General features: G+C 42.8%; 1 pseudogene; it reads left to right on the top strand.

Moving 5' to 3' along the window:
* The first annotated feature begins 18745 nt into the window (after positions 1-18745).
* On the top strand, positions 18746-19003 carry LOC100592445 (annotated as a pseudogene).
* Positions 19004-19340: the final 337 nt, after the last annotated feature.

Here is a 19340-nt window from a genome sequence, read left to right as displayed (position 1 = left end):
GAGAGGAGGCAGCGGGAACCCCACGAAATATCTTTGGGAAACAGCTAAGGTTCTTGGCTCCGACCCGGGGGTCAAGAAGGATAGGAGGAACCGCTAGAGCAATTAGTTTGCACAAAAGAGAATGCAGCTTAAAGTGTAAAGCCCCAAATTCCAAAAGTTGGGAAACACAACCAAAGGGAGACAATAAAGGCGACTTTCCACCTGCAACTCGTTTGTGTATCAGTCGGATGAGAGCCCAAGAATAATGTGAATTCCCACGATCCTTTCTATTTGGAATTTTAAGGAAACGACTCACTTGTATAGCGGGATTTTGTTCCCCTCACTTATGAATGCAGGGAAAACTCGGCACATCACTCGACAAAATTGCTCTTAACGCTTGCAGAAACGTTCCATGGCTGTTCCCTTCCAGTCTCCTCGGACGGAAGCAAGGGGACCACCTCGTCACCTTTGCACGCTGCGGCTGTTCTGGTATTCCGTATGCTGTTTGGGCGCTTATGTCTTTCAGGCGAATTAATTCTTCAGTTTCAATTCGCGAATGGGAAAGAAACTTGCCTTGTCGCTGTTGCCCTTCCCCCCTCTTGAGCCCCAGGGAATAGCACTTTACTCGCGACACGATTTTGGGAATGGAGGGAGGCAGAGTGGGGAGAAATCCTCTTTGCCCTTTGGCTCTAAGTCACCTCCGCCTCGTGTCCGCGCTGCGTTCGGGTTGTGACTTTGTTTATGTCTGCTGGTGTTGTACGCGGTGTTCTCTATTAAAGCTTCTCTCTGGATATCTATGCTGGCCCCGTGTGAAGGTATTTCAATTCTCCAAGGATGAGGCCGTGGTTTGAGTGCCCACAGTTAGGTTAGGGCACTTTGCAAATCCTTCCCCTCCCTCTTATTTCTTAACTTCAGAACTTCAAAGGGGTGAGTACAAGGGCGAGCCACCAGTAAGCACCGATTTCCTCCACTGCTCCTTTCAGCCTTTGGCACAATCATCTCTTTTACTATTAGTAGTAGTAGTAGTATTTCAGAGACGAGATCCCACTATGTTTACCAGGCTGGTCTCGAACTTCCGAGCTCAAACAATCCTCCCATCTGGGTCTCCCAAAGTGCTACGATTACAGGTGTGAGCCATCACGCCCGGCCACCACCTGTTTTTAATATACCCGTTTCCTAATTGAACTTAAGTCCACCACCATGGTAGAGACTGAATTAGCAAAAACCCGCAACAGTGCGTTTTTCCTGTCACCACTATCCGTCACCTCTCTCCCATTTTGAGGTCCTCGACTACCGTCTAAGGCCAGGAACTCGGTGTCAGCGGGATGGGTGCCCGACGGCGCCCCCTTAAGTCTGCGGTGCTGGACGGAGGTAGCACGGTTGGCGCCGGGACACTGCCGCTGCCGCATCAACTAGGCAAGCGCGCCCAGCCACCGCCGCCTAGAAGACCTGTTGCGCGCTGGCACCGCGCCTCGCGGGAGGCCGCAGCCTGGGGCCTGGGCCCGCAGAGTTCTTGGTGGGTGAAAGTCGGCGGCCACGCTGCTCGAGCTGCGGGAAGGGAACTCGTGGCAGCCACGGCGGCAGAGCTGCTCTGGGAGTGGGCCAGGCGGCCCCGGCCGGGTGCGGCGCCTCCGCTGGGGCCTGGGAAGCCGCGGCCCGGCCTCCGCCCTCCACTCTTTAGCACAGGTCTACTTTGAACCAGCTTCCGTATGCCCAGCCGGGCCAACGAAAGTCACCTCTGACCTTTCATCAGAATAAAATAAAAAGCCAAAAGACGACCCATACACAGAATGACAATGGCAGGGGCAGGAATGGGGAGGAAGTTAGGTTACATCTTAAAACTAGGTGTTTCCACGAATCCCTTATTTACAAATCCCATTGCGGCGTGCCTCAAAGTTTTGACTTCGCCTGGGAGACACTTCTCAGGCCAGAAGTTTTGTTTTGGGGGCTCGAACAATTCGGGAGTATATCCCATTCTTCCAGCTTGAGACTGCCAGGTTTCCTGTGAGGTTTTCCTGTTATTCTGGGACTATTGAAAGAGACAAGAAAGAAGGCGGAGGGGACCCTGACACGGGAGTTATATATCTGGGGGAACTTTGGGGTCTGGCTTCTCTGTCCATCTCCAGGTGAGTCTGAAGACCCGGCCCCTAACCTAGTTTAGCAGCAGCAAGTTACCCGGCCAGAAGAAGGGCCTGGGATCCCAGGGGTTTCTTCAAAGCACCTCCTCTTTCTTTCTCACCTGCCTGAAAGGCCCAGTGTGCTTTTTAGGGGTGCCCTCGGTCCTGCTTTCAGGAGAGAGGTGACGCCCAAAGCGACCTGCGGCGCCAGGTGGGCTGGCTCAAGGGTCAACCTCTCCAGAAAGAGAGGAAGCTGTGGGCCATGAAGCCTCCCGGCACCCAGCCCCTGCCGTGGAACCCCCTCCTGCATCAGGGAGGTAAACACAATGGTTTGGTTTGGTTTTCACAGTAAGGAGAGAAAGAGCAGAGATGAGGAGGCACAGTTTTCATCCAGAAGAGAACCTTGGTTCACAAGGGAAGCTGTGCACGAAGTGGAGACTGGAGAAGGGGGGGGGGTGGATTCGTGTAAACAAACAAGGGGGCGGGGCTCTTCTGCCAAGGCCCTGATCCCAGGGGAGACCCCTATTAAAGCCCTGGACACCGCCCTGAAGACCTTTGTTCACTAAGATGGCGCCTGTCGTTGAACCCTAACTGTATTATGAGGGCTTCATCCCCAGTAGCACCTACTACCGGCTTTGCCAAGCCGGGAACCTAGCAAGGAAGAGTCTTGACAGGCTTTTGGGATACCAGGACTGGGAGACCCCCCAGGCTCAGGCTCACTGCTGTCGACAGAATCGTGTCTATATACCCAAGTGCCAAAACACATCCACTCAAAGACATCGGAGCCAGGTTTGGTGCTTATTTTAAACATGCTAATAGGGGTCCAACCATTGACAAAGTACTGGTTTGGTAATAATGGAAGTTTATAGAGAACCACTAAAACTTGTATAAGAGGAATAATAAATTAATGGTGATATTTTGGTAACCCTCTCAACATGAAATCATGCTTCTAGTTTCCACGATGATAGAAAAGGCTGTATTTGTTTAGCCTGTATCCCACTTAAGTGAACCCTGAGAAAGACGAAGAGAAGCAATGAGGAAGGAGGGTGGTGTTGATATTCTTAAAATAAAAGTAGAAAGAAAACAACTTGGAACGAACCACTTGATTATATATTGGAGGGAAGTTGAGAACAGAGTTAAGGGCCAAGGTTAGGATGAAGCTACCTTAGCTATCATCCCAAGGAGAACAGGCCCTCCCACAAGGGCCAGGACTGGCACAGTTGGCATCTGGCACTTAGGAAGCCTGTCAGAAAGGCTGGCTTGTGGTCAATTATCTCCTTAAGTAGACTGGCATTAGTCCAGCCAGGGAGGAGGACTAGTTGCATCCATAGGAATCAGAGCCAGTTAGCTGGAAGTGGCACTGCTGAATTCCAAGCATCTTTGCATTGAGCAGTTTAGAAGGCTGATCAACACATCTCCTCCTGGGATTCAAAGGTGACATTTGCCTGCTTGGCACTAGTACAGGAAGACTCCAGCTGAGTGTGGAAATAGAGTGCCTTAGGAGAAGCAACATTGATCATTAAAGCCACTGATTCTCCTTAAATTCTATTCATCTGACAAAATTGCCATTTTCATTCCATTTCATTCCAATGCCATTTCATTTTTCATTGTACCTAACTACGAAACGGGAAGAAAGGACAGCCTGGGGACATGTTCAGGCTTGGATTATGTGGCAAGGGCTTGAAGAGGTATTTGTGTTAACCAGATTGTGTGTCTGTGATTCTCTGTGGGGGTGCAAGAGCAGGGTGGAGTTAGCGTTGAAAATGGAAAACTAAAGAAATAGTTGCAAAAGCCAGGGATAACCTAACCTCTTTTGGGGTTTAAAAGCAGAGTGGGGATCCAAGTGTAGCTGGGAAGACCTTGAATTCCAGAGGACAAAAACAATTTCTTCAAGTCCGGCGTTCCCCATTTTGCTCATTCGAAGTATTTACATTAACTTTATCTTTCAAAGTTGAAAAGCTACCTTATATCCTTTGGGGGAGATTAAAGAGATCTGCTTGGGATTTTAATTCAGTCTTAAACCATTGTTTAAATGGTATGAGTCTGGCAAAACTCCAGCTACACTCTGTCCCAAGCACTTTTCCCCTTTAACTATCCCCTGTGTGTTTTAAGGAAAATTCAAGCCACATGTTTCTCTTTCCCACTTGCATCCAAATGTAGTTTTACTGAATTTTAGCACAGTCCATGAAATTCAAATTCACAGTTTTAAGCCATAATATATTCATATGATCTATACTCAGTCACATGATATGCACATATATTATTAAGCAGAAAATAAAGCATCTGAGAACTACAGTTATATGATTATAGTAATATTTCTTTAGACTGAAGAGCCATGCTGGATGCCACATTAAAAAGATATTATAAAATTATCAAAAACTTTTTAAAAGCTAACATAGTGATTCATGAAAACATTTCAAAAGAATATTGGAAGGAAGTTCTTTTTGTATTTCATTTAATCCAAACAGTTCTTTCCTGCCACAAGGAACAGTGTCTTTTGTATACCTGAGATATCCAAGCTTTGCTCATAAGTCATGGACCTCATAACTCCAGCATCATTTTTAAAAGGAGTTAAAATTTGCTATCCGATCTGAGACACTGCCAGTCCTGCCAATACCTTCCTGGACAACATGTTTCTACTGTTACTGCAGGAGGATACCTGGGAAGAAAGGAGCTAGGGAGCTGAGGTCCAGGACCAGCTAAACTACATTTATTCCAGAAAGGTTTCACAAAGCTGAAAACACCCAAATAAAAAGAGGAAGGAAAGAGGGAAGGAGGGAGAGGCAGAAGTGTGCATCCAATACTAACAAAGCAAAAATAAAATTAAATTACAATTTTCCTTCTTACTTTCTTTCTTTCTTTTTTTTTTTTTTTTTTTTTTTTTTTTTTTTTTTTTTTTTTTTTTTTTTTTTTTTTTTTTGAGACGTAGTCTTGCTCTGTTGCCCAGGCTGGAGTGCAGTGGCGTGATCTTGGCTCACTGCAAGCTCTGCCTCCTGGATTCACGCCATTCTCCTGCCTCAGCCTCCCAAGTAGCTAGGACTACAGGTGTCTGCCACCATGCCCAGGTAATTTTTTTGTATTTTTAGTAGAGATGGGGTTTCACCGTGTTAGCCAGGATGGTCTCGATCTCCTGACCTCGTGGTCCTCCCTCCTCAGCCTCCCAAAGTGCTGGGATTACAGGCGTGAGCCACCGCGCCCGGCCTTAATTACAATTTTCTAACCTAATGCCATTGTTTTGGTTTTCTCTTAAGAAGCTATAGATCAATTATTTTAATGTATGTGACTATATCTATGACACTAAAGAGAGTAAACTATGTAACTCTCAGCCTCATTTATTGCCTAAAAAGATGAGGCTTTAGTCTGCCTAAGAATTCATCAGGATGAGGATTTTGTGACATTAACTTTGTTGTAATTTATTTTATAGGAATTAACCTAAATCCCCATAGGGAAATGTTAAAATAAATTATGCTATTTGCATACTATGGAATATCATGCAGTCATTATAAGTAATGTTTATGAAAATTTACTCCTAGTAGAAAATGATTATGAAAAAAAAAGGCCAGGCACAGTGGCTCACACCTGTAATCCCAGCACTTTGGGAGGCCGAAGGGGGCGGATCACCAGGTCAGGAGATCGAGACCATCCTGACCAACATGGTGAAACCCCATCTCTACTAAAATACAAAAAAATTAGCCAGGCATGGTGGCACACACCCGTAGTCTCAGCTACTCGGGAGGCTGAGGCAGGGGAATCACTTGAACCCAGGAGGCGGAGGTTGCAGTGAGCCAAGATCGTGCCACTGCACTCTAGCCTGGTGACAGAGCAAGACTCTATTAAAAAAAAAAAAAAAAGATTATGAAATCCTATTGAGGAAAAACTATTTAATAGATGCAGTATGGTCTCAACCCCGTAACATACATTGAAAAGATACTAAAGAGCACTACGCCAAATATTAACAGTAATGTCTTTAGGTTGGTGAAATGTCATTTTTTGTGTGTTTTGCATATGTTCTAGATTGTTTTAGATTATCTGCACCAATTAGGTTTTATTTTAATAATTAGGAAAATAATTAGTCAAAAATCTATTCAGTCAATATAGCTGGTATTTTAACAAAATGTGGATCTTTTGTTAAGTTTTTAATTTTAATTTTTTTTTTTTTTTTTTTTTTGAGACAGAGTTTCACTCTGTTGCCCAGGCTGGAGTGCAGTGGCACGATCTCAGCTCACTGCAACCTCTGCCTCCTGGGTTCAAGCAATTCTCCTGCTTCAGCCTCCCAAGTAGCTGGGATTACAGGTGCCCACCACCACGCCTGGCTAATTTTTGTATTTTAGTAGAGACGGGGTTTCACCATGTTGGCCAGGCTGGTCTTGAATTCCTGACCTCAGATGACCCACGCACTTCGGCCTCCCAAAATGCTGGGATTACAGGCATGAGCCACTTCACCCAGCAGATCATTTTAAAATAGTAGTTTAAGTCTAGGGGGATGGGTGAAGAGCTGACTGATTGAAATATAAAACCAAACAGCAGCAAAGACACATGGAACCCTGCACAGTTTGCTATCTTCCCGCTGTGCCTCGGACCAGAGCCCCCACTGCAGCAGGCCCTTCAGGAAGAAAATTAGGCTACCACTTTACTTCAGGAATTTTCTGAGAATCACTGTGCCATAGAGCTGGAATGAAGAAATGTTAAGGGGTTAAAATAGAGCTCCAGAAGAGAAAGACCAATTTTGTCTGTCCTTTGTTTTTGTTCTATCCGGGTCCCCAGCCAATTGGATGGTGCCCACCCACACTGAGGATGGGTCTTCCCTACTTCATCTACTCAGATTCACATGCCAATCTCCTCTGGAGACACCCTCACAGACACACCCTAAAATAATGCTTTAGCAGTCTCTCGGTATTTATCACCTAATACACTCAAGTAGACACCTAAAATTAACTACCACAGCACAGAACTTCTCAACGTGTGGGTTCCAGCAACATCAGCCTCACCTGAGTGCTTGCTAGAAGGGCACACAGTCTCAGGCACCAGTTGACATCTGCTGAGTCAGAGTCTTTGCTGGTGAGGCCCCAAAATGGCTTGGGGCTTGCTGAAGAGTAAAATTCACATTTTTTTATTACTTCTTCTACTGGCTTCCTCTCTTTTCACCTTTTGTGTTTCATGAATTTTTAGTAGCCTTAAACCCTTTTTGAAATTAAGAAGATAATTGACACAAAATTCTACATTCTACCAGGTTAGGCATTTCCTTCCAAATGAAAAATAATATACAGTTATCCAAAATAGTACTGTAATTTTTATTAATTCTAGCTGGCAACTCTTTTTGTGGAATGGCAAGGTTTTCAAGGGGAAAAGTTTTAGATACTAGTTCTATTACTTTGATTAAACCTGTATTGTGTCTTCCCTATCTATGCCAAAATTGTTTGTTTTAAAAAAAAAAAAAATTCAAAAAACCTACAGCTACTCACAATTATTGCATGTTTCAGAAGGGTGACCATCTCCCAACTTTTATGCCAGAAGCCTGATAACTTATTGAAAATAGTCACAGATAATTGAGATATAGATTTTCAAATAAGTTTCAATGGAGAACTAAAACTGTTGAAATTATAAGACAGAATTTCTAACCCAAAGGAAAAAGAGAATCAAAGTAAAACTAAATATACCCTGATTTGGGCAGGCCCAGTGGCTCACACCTGTAATCCCAGCACTTTGGGAGGCCAAGGTAGGCAGGTCACCTGAGGTCAGGAGTTCGAGACCAGCCTGGCCAACATGGTAAAACCCCATCTCTACTAAAAATACAAAAATTAGCCGGGTGTGGTGGTGGGTGCCTGTAATCTCAGCTACTTGGGAGCCTGAGGCAGGAGAATCACTTGAATCCGTGAGGCAGAGGTTGCAGTGAGCTGAAACTGCGCCATTTTACTCCAGCCTGGGCAACAAGAACAAAACTCCGTCTCAAAAAAATAAAAAATAAAAAAAAATATAAAAAATCCTGCTTTACTAGCTTGAAATACAAAATAGATCTTTCTTTCTTTCCTTCCTTCCTTCCTTCTTTCTTTCTTTCTCTTTTTTTTTTTTTTTTTTGTAGGAGTTTCACTCTTGTTGCCCAGGCTGGAGTGCAATGGCATGATCTCGGCTCACTGCAACCTCCACCTCCCGGGTTCAAACAATTCTCCTGCCTCAGCCTCCCGAGTAGCTGGGATTATAGGCCTGTGCCACCACGCCCTTCCAATTTTGTATTTCTAGTAGAGATGGGGTTTCTCCATGTTGATCAGGCTGGTCTCGAACCCCCAACCTCAGGTGATCTGCCCGCCCCAGCCTTCCTAAGTGCTGGGATTACAGGTGTGAGCCTTGGAGCCCGGCCTGATCATATTTCTTTAATATACAAAAAAGTTGGTTTCTCATTCCAGTTACTCCTAGAAATTTCTTCCTTGTCAGAGAACTCCTTTTAAAGAAAAATTGAGGTCTATTAGATCTACTAACATTGCCTTTCAAATTTTAAGTGCATATGAATCACCTGGAGAGGTTTTAAAACAGTGTTTTGGGCCCCACCTTCAAAGACTGACTCAGCAGATGTGGAGTGGTGCCTGAGACTGTGCCCTTCTAGGAAGCACTCAGGTGAGGCTGATGTTCCTGGAACCCAGACCACGCTTTGAGAAGTTCTGTGCTGTGATGGCTAATTTCAGGTGTCCACTTGACTGGATTAGGAAATAAATACTGACAGGCCTGGTAAAGCATGATTTTGAGGTGTGTCTATAAAGGTGTCTCCAGAGGAGACTGGCGTGTGAGTCTGAGTGGACTAAGTGGGGAAGACCCACCCTCGATGTGGGCGGGCACCATCCAATTGGCTGGGAACCCAGATAGAACAAAAACGTATCTATCTATGGTAGGTCAATGACAACTGCAGCCTCAGATTTTCACTTTTCCCTGCATTCTTGCCCCCTACAATGTCACTTTGTAGATCTTCACATCCAGAGGTGATTATTTTCTCCCCACCCTTGACCTGTGCCAGTCTTGTTACTTGCAGCTCAGCCAATAGAATGAGGAAGAGGTTACAGTGTGCTAGTTCTGAGGCTATGTTTCAAGAATCTTGCATGCTTCTGTTTCCTCCCTTAGGTGCCTGCCACTGCCACAAAGACATAAGGATGAGTGACCACGTGGAGCAGAGTTTGGGTCATCCCGAACTCTTCTTTGCCAGGGGCAAAGAAGGTGTAGAGGTCTTGTTTCTGCTACTTACCTATGTCTTATAGCTCTAGCTCTCACAGAGTTGGTCCAACATACGGATCATCTCAGTGTCTAAAGCATACTGTCATTTACCCATAAATAAACCAGTGCAAGTAGCAAATGTCAGTGCCTTGAAGATTTGAGTTTACCTTTAAAGCCATAGTCATAAAGTCAAGCCTCCTTCCTTCCTTCCTTCCTTCCTTCCTTCCTTCCTTCCTTCCTTCCCTCTTCCCCTCCCTCCCTCACTTCCCTCCTTCCTTCCTTTCTTCTTTTGAGACAGAGTCTTGCTCTGTCTCCCAGGCTGGAGTACAGTGGCGCAATCTCGGCTCAGAGCAACCTCTGCCTCCCAGGTTCAAATTATTCTCCTGCCTCAGCGTCCCAAGTAGCTGGGATTACAGGTGTATGCCACCATGCCTGGCTAATTTTTGTATTTTTAGTAGAGATGGGGTTTCACCATGTTGGCCAAGCTGGTCTTGAACTCCTGGCCTCAAGTGATCTGCCCACCTCCACCTCCCAAAGTGCTGGGATTACAGGTGTGACCCACCATGCCCAGCCAAAGTCAAATATTTATCATTTCTATTTAAAAAATCCTTGTGTCATCCTTCTACCAAGAATTTCTGACTGGTTCTTTTTCATTATCCACCCTAATCTCACAGGTTGTGTGGCCCTGGTGCTCTCGTTTGACTGTTTGATCTTCCCTTTCCTTTTCAGCTGCTAACTTTGCCCATCACCCTATTTCCCTTCAACTTCTGCTAACTCCTGATTAAGGGCAGTTTAATTCTCTCTCTTTTCCTGTAATTCCTTAAGACCTTAACATTGGGACTTCACCTCTACAATGAAAGCACTCCATTTTCCTAAAAAAGATAGCTCTTTTTATAAGAGAAACTGAAGTTTTCACCACTGAAATTACATTTGAAATTATAACTGTAAACACATATCCATTCCAATTTATTTATTTATTTATTTATTTTGAGGCGGAGTCTCACTTTGTTGCCCAGGCCAGAGTGCAGTGGTGCGATCTCAGCTCACTGCAACCTCCACCTCCTGGGTGTTTAAGTGTTTCTCATGCCTCAGCCTCCCAAGTAGCTGGGACTACACGCAACACGCCCGGCTAATTTTTGTATTTTTAGTAGAGATGGGGTTTCACCATGTTGGCCAGGCAGGTCTCGAACTCCCGACCTCAGGTAATCTGCCCACCTCAGCCTCCGAAAATGCTGAAGTTACAGGCTTGAGCCACCATGCCTGGCCCAAACCATTTATTCAAGACTGTAGTTCTGGAACCATGCCAGAGGCTGACAATAAAACATGTTCTCTATTGTGCCAATTATTAAGCTATTGCCTCTCACTTGCAACCCCCCCTTTCCTACTCTGCTCTAAGATGCTGTGACTAGGACTCTGCAAACTACATTTCTGCTTTGCCAGCTTGCTGTGTATTAGATTCTGATAATATGGGGCTCAAATGGGAGTCAACGAGTGCAAAGAAGGAAGAAACTTGCTCCTTTCTATTTGTTTCCTCTGGAGCTTCCTTCTGCTTGCAATTCCTGGAAGCATCACACTGGCAATGTTTCTTCACCCTGGCAATAGCAGCTTCTTCCCATGGCAGCAGCTGAACTCAGGTGGAAGTCTGCCAATACTTGGAGAACTAGCTTTATCATGCCCCCATCTCAGAGAAAACAGCACCAGTCAGCAGGTGCCCCTGAGGTTCTGAGGCTTAGCTCCACTGGGGCCTCCTCTAACTTTCTAAATGTTAATAACTCCAGCTTCTTCCTTTTGTACTCTCTGCCCTAGGGATGGATGGTTGCTGCTTTTTACAGTTGCTACATCTGTGATACATTAGACTTCCCTTTTTACCCTTTCAGTTTCTTCCACCTTTACACCTAGTTAATCCATTATATTAAATTCTGTCAGTAAAAATAACCGGAGAGGTTTGTGTCTCCTGGCCAGAATTTGATACATCTATCGTCAAGGACCTGCTAGTCTGAAGCAGAAGACTGTCTCTTCCAAGAAAGGTGTATGTCAAAGGAAATAGAGGAGAACATGGATGAGAAAGTTAAAGTTCAAATTTATCCTGGGAAACAATAGGTGTAGACATAGATATGTTCATATATACCAACCAAGGAAAATATTTTAGAATTTCTTCACTTTTGTGAATATTAAAGTGTACTCTTTAAAAATAACTGTTAAAGCATGGCATGATCTTGTGTCTTTTCTGCAGGACTTTCTTGCAACTTGGCTCTGAAAAATTGAATCTTGGGCCGGGCACGGTGGCTCATGCCTGGCCAATATGGTGAAGCCCTGTCTCTACTAAAAATATAAAAATTAGCTGGGCGTGGTGGCGCGCCCCTGTAGTCCCAGCTACTCGGGAGGCTGAAGCAGAAGAATCGCTTGAATTCGGGAAGCAGAGGTTGCCGTGGGCAGAGATCACACCCCTGCACTCCAGCCTGGGCGACAGAGCGAACCTCCATCTCAAAAAAAAAAAAAAAAAAAAAGAGGGAGAGAGAAAGAAATAAAGAAAGAAAAATTGAATCTTTGTCCAGATAGATTCTGCAACCTCAATGTGACAGACCCAATCCAGGACCAATTTGCGAGAGTGAGGCTACTGCAGACCACACTATTTAGCTTCTGTCCTTCAATAATAAAGGAACAAAAAACTCAATTCTCCCTGAGAAGGCAGGAGACTAGATAGTAAGGTGGTGAAAACTTCAACATTCAGAACAAAGCAAAACAAATCAAGCAGGTTAAAGGTAAATAGAATGTTTCTGACTCTGACAAATCATAAGTACAGTCAGCCCTCCATATCTGTGGATTCTGCATTCATGGATTCAACCAACTGCAGATCAAAAATATTCAAAAAAATTATGTCTTCACTGAATATGTACAGATTTTTCTTGTCACTATTCCCTAAACAGTGCAGTATAACAACCATTTACATAGCATTTACAGTGTATTAGGTATTAGAAGTAACCTAGAGATAAATTAAAGCATACAGAAGGATGTACGTAGGTTATATGCAAACACTGTACCATTTTGTATCAGAGACTTGAGCATCCTCTGTTTTTTTTGTACAAATTTAAGGGGTACAACAAGTACAACTTTGTTACATGAATATATTCTGTAGTGGTAAAATCTGAGCTTTTAGTATAACCATTGTCCAAATAACAACTTTGGATTTTGATATCCAAGGGAGTTCCTAGAACCAATCCCCCATAAATACCAAGGGATGATTATATATTGAAGATTTTATATACGATTTCATCATTATATATTGATGATTATATTTTGAAGATTATATATTGAAGACTACTTACAATAGTCAATAATTTATTGAGCTTTTATGAGTTAAATGCTTTACATCTCAAATCCCATGTAAACTCATAACAACCCTTTAGTTTAGGTGCTTTCATTATCCTTAATTTACAGATGAGAGAACTGAGGCATAAACAGTTCAAGGAGCTTTTCCAAGACTATGCAACCAGTAAGTGGGTGAGAATAAGAACCCAGGTTTGTCTAGTATAAAGCCAGAGCTCTTCACTGGGAGAGATACTGATTCACCTTAAGCTCTTTAAGAGTGTTACATAAAATAATAGCAAGTTGGAATAAACATACTTCAAGGAAGTTTACATAATTTCCTATTAGATCAGCAAAGCCAGGTTTAGAATAGTAGTTTTGAAATAGTATTCAAGTACTTCCCAAACCAAACACCAAATAAAGGAACTCAAGAGAAATTTGAGAATTATGAGGTCCATGCAAGATTTAATTTAAATGACAGCAAGCTGACCCACTACATATTATTTTACTAGTTTGATATTAATATTTACGGAAACTTTTTCAATGTTTCTTGAGATGTCTTTTTCATCTTTGTCTTTTCATTAATTAGTATAATACCTGACCCATGATGCATTTTTAATAAAGATTTGTTAAAGAGAAAGAAGAATTTGATCAATTCATGTCTCCGTCAGGATTTAATGAATATTCAAATGCGTAAACTCTCTGCCTAGATGGTTAATTTTTAAAACTTAGGTAACTAAATCTTAGTTAGCCTGAATGGCCTTAAGAGAGATTCACAGAGAGTCAACTACCTTTCCAAGGTCATTTAGCGAGTGTGTGGTGGAACCAGGATTGGAACTCTGGGCTGTCAAACTCATCCAGCTCTTATCCAGTGTTCAACTGCTTTGAATAGTCTCTTCTCTCTGTTTCTTAGTTTTCACATCTGTAAAACTGAAAAAATAATATCTACTTAATTAGATTTGATTTACTCAATAAAGTCAAGTATGTTGACAATTAAAATTGAAATTCATATTTTCAACAACCAGTTGAGAAACGTTTCTTAGTAATTGGAGACAGATTGCAAAAACTGTCTTATTTTTTTTTTTTTTTTTGAGACAGAGTCTCGATCTATCGCCCAGGCTGGAGTGCAGTGGCGTGAACTCGGCTCACTGCAAACTCCGCCTCCCAGGTTCACGCCATTCTCCTGCCTCAGCCTCCCTAGTAGCTGGGACTACAGGCGCCTGCCACCTTGCCCTGCTAAATTTTTTTGTATTTTTAGTAGAGACAGGCTTTTACCTTGTTAGCCAGGATGGTCTCGGTCTCCTGACTTCTTGATCCGCCTGCCTCGGCCTCCCAAAGTGCTGGGATTACAGGCGTGAGCCACCTCGCCCAGTGAAAAAACTGTCCTAACAATATGATTTAGTAAAGGACGCCAGATGAAACAAGGAAATTGTTTTGGACAATATTTTAAAAACTAGATCCAGACAGTGTTTCTTACAACTTTTCAGAGCTGTATGATGACTTTAAAATCATATTTATAGAAACAATTTCCTGGCTTTAAAATTAATTTTGGCATTATATGGTATTTACTTTAAAGTAAATTTTCTTTGTTTCAAAAACATTAAAAGCATATTAAAAGAAACACCGGGCCGGGCGTGGTGGCTCACACCTGTAATCCCAGCATTTTGGGAGGCCAAGGCGGGCGGATCACCTAAGGTCGGGAGTTCGTGATCAGCCTGACCAACATGGAGAAACCCTGTCTCTACTAAAAATACAAAATTAGCTAGGCATGGTGGCGCACCCCTGTAATCCCAGGTACTTAGGAGGGTGAGGCAGGAGAATCGCTTGAATCCCAGAGGCAGGTTGCGGTGAGCCGAGATTGCGCCACTGCACTCCAGCCTGGGCAACAAGAGCGAAACTCAGTCTCAAAAAAATAAAAAAGAAAGAAAAAAGAAACATTGTAAAATGATTTGAACATTATTTAAAATGAAATTTTAGAATATACCCTAGTAAGAAGGCAAAACTCGAAATTGACTGTAATCGAAAGTCCACATGAAAATGGATTCAGCTGGGCGCGGTGGCTCAGGCCTGTAATCCCAGCACTTTGGGAGGCTGAGGTGGGTGGATCACCTGAGGTCAGGAGTTCGAGACCAGCCTGGCCAATATGGCGAAACCCCATCTCTACTAAAAATACAAAAAATTAGCCGGGGTGGTGGCACATGCCTGTAATCCCAGCTACTTGGGAGGCTGAGGAAGGAGAACTGCTTGAACCTGGCAGGCGGAGCTTGCAGTGAGCCCAGATCATGCCACTGCGCTCCAGCCTGGGCAACAAAAGTGAAACTTCGTCTCAAGAAAAAAAAAAAGAAAATGTGTATTCAACCAAGATGATGAGTACCTACTTGCCATATAAATCACAACTGCTGTCAACACCCCAGGTACACCTCTCTGTCTTTCTCTTTCTTTCTCTTTCTGTCTCTCTCTCCCCCCAACACACACCCCAAGGAAGTTGATTCTTTCTGTATCCAACTAATGAATTTAGCCTTCCTTCAAAGCCCAACTTAAAAGCAAGCTCCTACCTGATATATTGTAGGATGTAGAAGAACAAATGTTTCCTTTCTTTCTTTCTTCCAAAAAGTAATCTCAATTTTCCTTCATTGTCCTCTACTCTTTGTTCTTAATCTCCCCTTTCCTAATTTTTTTTTTTTTTTTCTGACGGAGTCTCACTCTGTCCCCAGGCTGGAGTGCAGTGGCAATATCTTGGCTCACTGCAACCTCTGCCTCCCGGGTTCAAGCGATTCTCCTGCCTCAGCCTTCCAAGTAGCTGAGGCTGCAGGCATGCGCCACCATGCCCAGCTAATTTTTGTATTTTTAGTAGAGATGAGGTTTCACCGTGTTGGCCAGGATGGTCTTGATCTTTCGAACTCATGATCCACCTGCCTCAGCCTCCCAAAGTTCTGGGATTACAGGCGTGAGCCATCGCGCCCGCCTCCTCATTCTTAAAGCATGTGGTGAAAACTGTGGTACAGCATGCTTTGATTTGGATTGGACATGTACTGGCTCTCCTGACAAAATGGAACTGGAGAATAGTATGACCTTCACTTTTATGGAAATCATATTCCTTACTGCATGGTGTTTTCCACTGTGTGTGTGTGTGTGTGTGTGTGTGTGTAACAGATTTACCCTTTGTAGGTCTCCTCAAAGCTGATTCCTCCAGAGTTAGGTAAAGTCTTTCTTGTCCGACTCTTCTTGTACCCATTCCATGTCCTGCAATAGGAGATTATATGGGACTCAGGGCCTCCCTCCCAAATTCTTGCAGCCATTGTCATCATTCAATTTAAGACATAACGGGGGCTTTACTTGTAGGTGGGCAACTTGCTCCACAGCAGATTTAAATTGACCAGAAGGATCATTTTAAAGTTCAAATTCTAGACATCTCACCATGAAAAATGCTGGCCTTTGTGAACATCATCTAAAGGGCAATATGGTGAAATGAGATGAGCTTGAGGTTTGAATTCCATCTCTGAAATTTATACCTTAATCACTTTGATGATAATAATTAAGTATTTCTAGTCTGACATGAATCCTCAAAACAACTGTTTGCAGTAGCTCCTATTCTCCATTCCCACTCCCATTTCATAGGTAAAGAAACTGAGGCTTAGAGAGTCCATTTTCCTCCCACAATCACACAGCTAGTTAATGATTGTGTCAGGACTGGAACTCAAGGCAATGAAACTCAAGCCCCAGGTCTTAACCTCAATTTTATATAGCTTCATAGGTTCCATAACTTATTTCTCAGTTTTCTTACCTTAAAAATTGAACAAATAATTGTACCTCATTGGGTGACTGAAGTAGCAACACAATAAATATTAGCTTCCTTTCACTGGAACTGTGGAATTGCTAAATCAATTTGAATCAAGACCTTTGGTAGAAACAAGTGAACATTATAGGTAATGCCCTGAATTTCATCCTCTGTTTTTCCAAGTAATCATAGGCTTCCCAATGACCTAGGTGCTTCTTGGTTGCAGATTTGAGTCTCCTACAGAAAGTAGGCTTCAGAAATGCCTTCGTTGGTCCTTAGCAATTTAAACACCTTTGCTGTGAGGGATTGAGGACTTTTAAAAGAGCACTTCTCACATTTTGTTGACAATAGCTTTTCCCTTTACAAATAGAAACAATTGTGTAAATTTACATATGTATCAATCTGAGCAGGGTTAGCTGTGTATTAACTTGGGGAAAGGAAAACTTCAGTCTAGAAAGAGAAATTGTCTTTAGTTTAACAAAGGAGAGGAAATTTACTCCTACTCCCCACCAAGAAGAATGGACAAAGAAAGTACAAATGACCTATAGCCACATTGCTAAACCCCTTTCTCCTTTCCACAACAAACGATCAACATCCAGTGACAATATTATGATGTTGATTTTGTTTTAAACTGGTGTATCATCAATTTTCGTTTCTTTTTTTCTCTTTTCACATCAGGTGAGATACAGTCAATGAATGTGTACTTTTGATGAATCACAATGGCCTTTTTGATCTTTTGCTCTTCCCCTTATTATTCAACTAAGACAACATAGAGCCATTTCCAAGGGTTTACACAAGTCTTTTTTTTTTTTTTTTGGTTTCCCGTGCTGTAAGTTGAAAGACCTGAGTACTAGTGTCTGCAATTCCCTTTCTTCCTGATACTGAGAAAACAACAGAACTTCTCTTGAGCTTTAGTTTCCTTATTTACATTCATCAATTCCACATTTATCAAGCACTCCTTATGTAGCAAACACTGTGTTGTTGGGAGTTGTGCAAAGGAGTATAATAATGCTGCCCTATTTACCCCCACAAAATCACTGCAAGATGAAGTGTCCAAACACTCGGTCCAGCACCAAAAGTTGATAATTATCTTGTTCTAAGAAGGTCAGGTGAATGAAAGCTCTTTGTAGACTAAGTGTGCTACAGATGCTAGTGGTGGGGATGGTGGTAATGAGGAAAGTGATGCCGGTGACGATGAGGAGGGGGGATGCTGTGAATAGTATCTATCCAGTGTTAGGAAAGTATTGATGCTACTGCTCTAGATTCATTGCAGATTTCAAAGTGGCAAACAAAACTTTTATGGGCATGGAAATGGAGTAGGAAATGGTAGACCTCTTTTTTGCCTTGATCTAACAGAAGATTGCTGCATGGAGCCTATAAGCCTATAGCACGTACATTAACATTATGTTCAAGTTCTCAAGATCAGATTCCTGGGATATCTCTTCCACATGCAACATTAACATTCTTCTTGACACATTTTATAAAGTGCCAGTCAGAGTGAGACAGAAACTCAGATATCTAAGAGCCTACTGAATTATTTGTAATCCTTGAAGCTGCCAAATGAAATTTATAGGTTGTAATATTTTCAGAGCATCTCACTAAAAATAACAATCCCAAGGCCAGGCGTGGTGGCTCACGCCTGTAACCTCAGCACTTTGGGAGGCCGAGGCAGGTGGATCGTGAGGTCGAGAGATCGAGACCATCCTGGCCAACACGGTGAAATCTTGTCTCTACTAAAAATATAAAAATTAGCCAGGCGTGGTGGTGTGCGCCTGTAGTCCCAGCTACTCTGGAGGCTGAGACAAGAGAATCCCTTGAACCTGGGAGGCGGAGCTTGCAGTGAGCCGAGATCGCACCACTACACTCCGGCCCGGGGGCAGAGCAAGACTCCGTCTCAAAAAATAAAATAAAACAAACAAAAAAAAGAATCCCAGAACTGATTACCTGCCCCTCCACACAGTAAGCATTATTTTTAGTACACTGAGCACTCTTTGGCACAACAGATAAAAATGAGTCACTTGACACTCATTACTAGTTTGTTCCTTGAGTCAAATAAGACTAAAATCTAGGATTTAGAAAATATTATTATTCTCAAAAAAAAAGAAAGAAAATGTTATTATTCTCTCTTTTTTACACATGATGTTGATACAGCTTCTAAAACAATCCCAAAGTCGTTAAACTATCATTCTAAAATAAACATACTTGAGATTTCTGAATTTCTAAATTGTATATATACCTCATATTCATACTAAAGTCAAGACTTAAGACTCTATAGCCCAATATCTATTTCACTTTTTAAATGATTGGTCATTGTGGATACAGTCTGGTAAGAATCTAAAATAGGCACAGTGGACACCAGGTCTCCAAGATGGTGTCAGTCACACCAGCGAAGGACAAGAAACGTCTGGAGGTCAAACTAGGGGAGCTGCCAAGCTGGATCTTGATGCAGGATCTAGTCATTGCCGCAGGGATTCAAAGAGGTTACTACTGGTGCTACAACAAATACATCAACATGAAGAAGGGGAGCATCTCGGGGCTGATCATGGTGCTGGCAGGCTACATGCTCTTCCGCTACTGCCTTTCCTACAGGGAGCTCAAGCACGAGCAGCTACGCAGGTACCACTGAAGAAGGGGACACGCTCTGCGCTCCTCACCATGACCTTCTTGGCCCAAGCCCCTCCATGAGGAACACAATCTTGATCGTTGCTGAATCCTTTCATATCCTAATGGGAATTAACCTCCAAATAAAAGATGACTGGTTATATATATATATATGTGTGTGTGTGTGTGTATGTATATATACGTATATATACACATATATATATACATATGTATACATATATATACATATATATATACACATACATACATATATATATATATGAGTTAAGGCCAGGCATGGTGACTCACGCCTGTAATCCCAGCACTTTGAGAAGCCAAGATGGGTGGATCACTTGAGGACA

Source organism: Nomascus leucogenys, chromosome 1a (genome assembly GCF_006542625.1).
Source record: "Nomascus leucogenys isolate Asia chromosome 1a, Asia_NLE_v1, whole genome shotgun sequence".
Classification (NCBI taxonomy): Eukaryota; Metazoa; Chordata; class Mammalia; order Primates; family Hylobatidae; genus Nomascus; species Nomascus leucogenys.
Note: the sequence above shows the minus strand (reverse complement) of the source record. Positions and strands in the feature narration are given on the sequence as shown.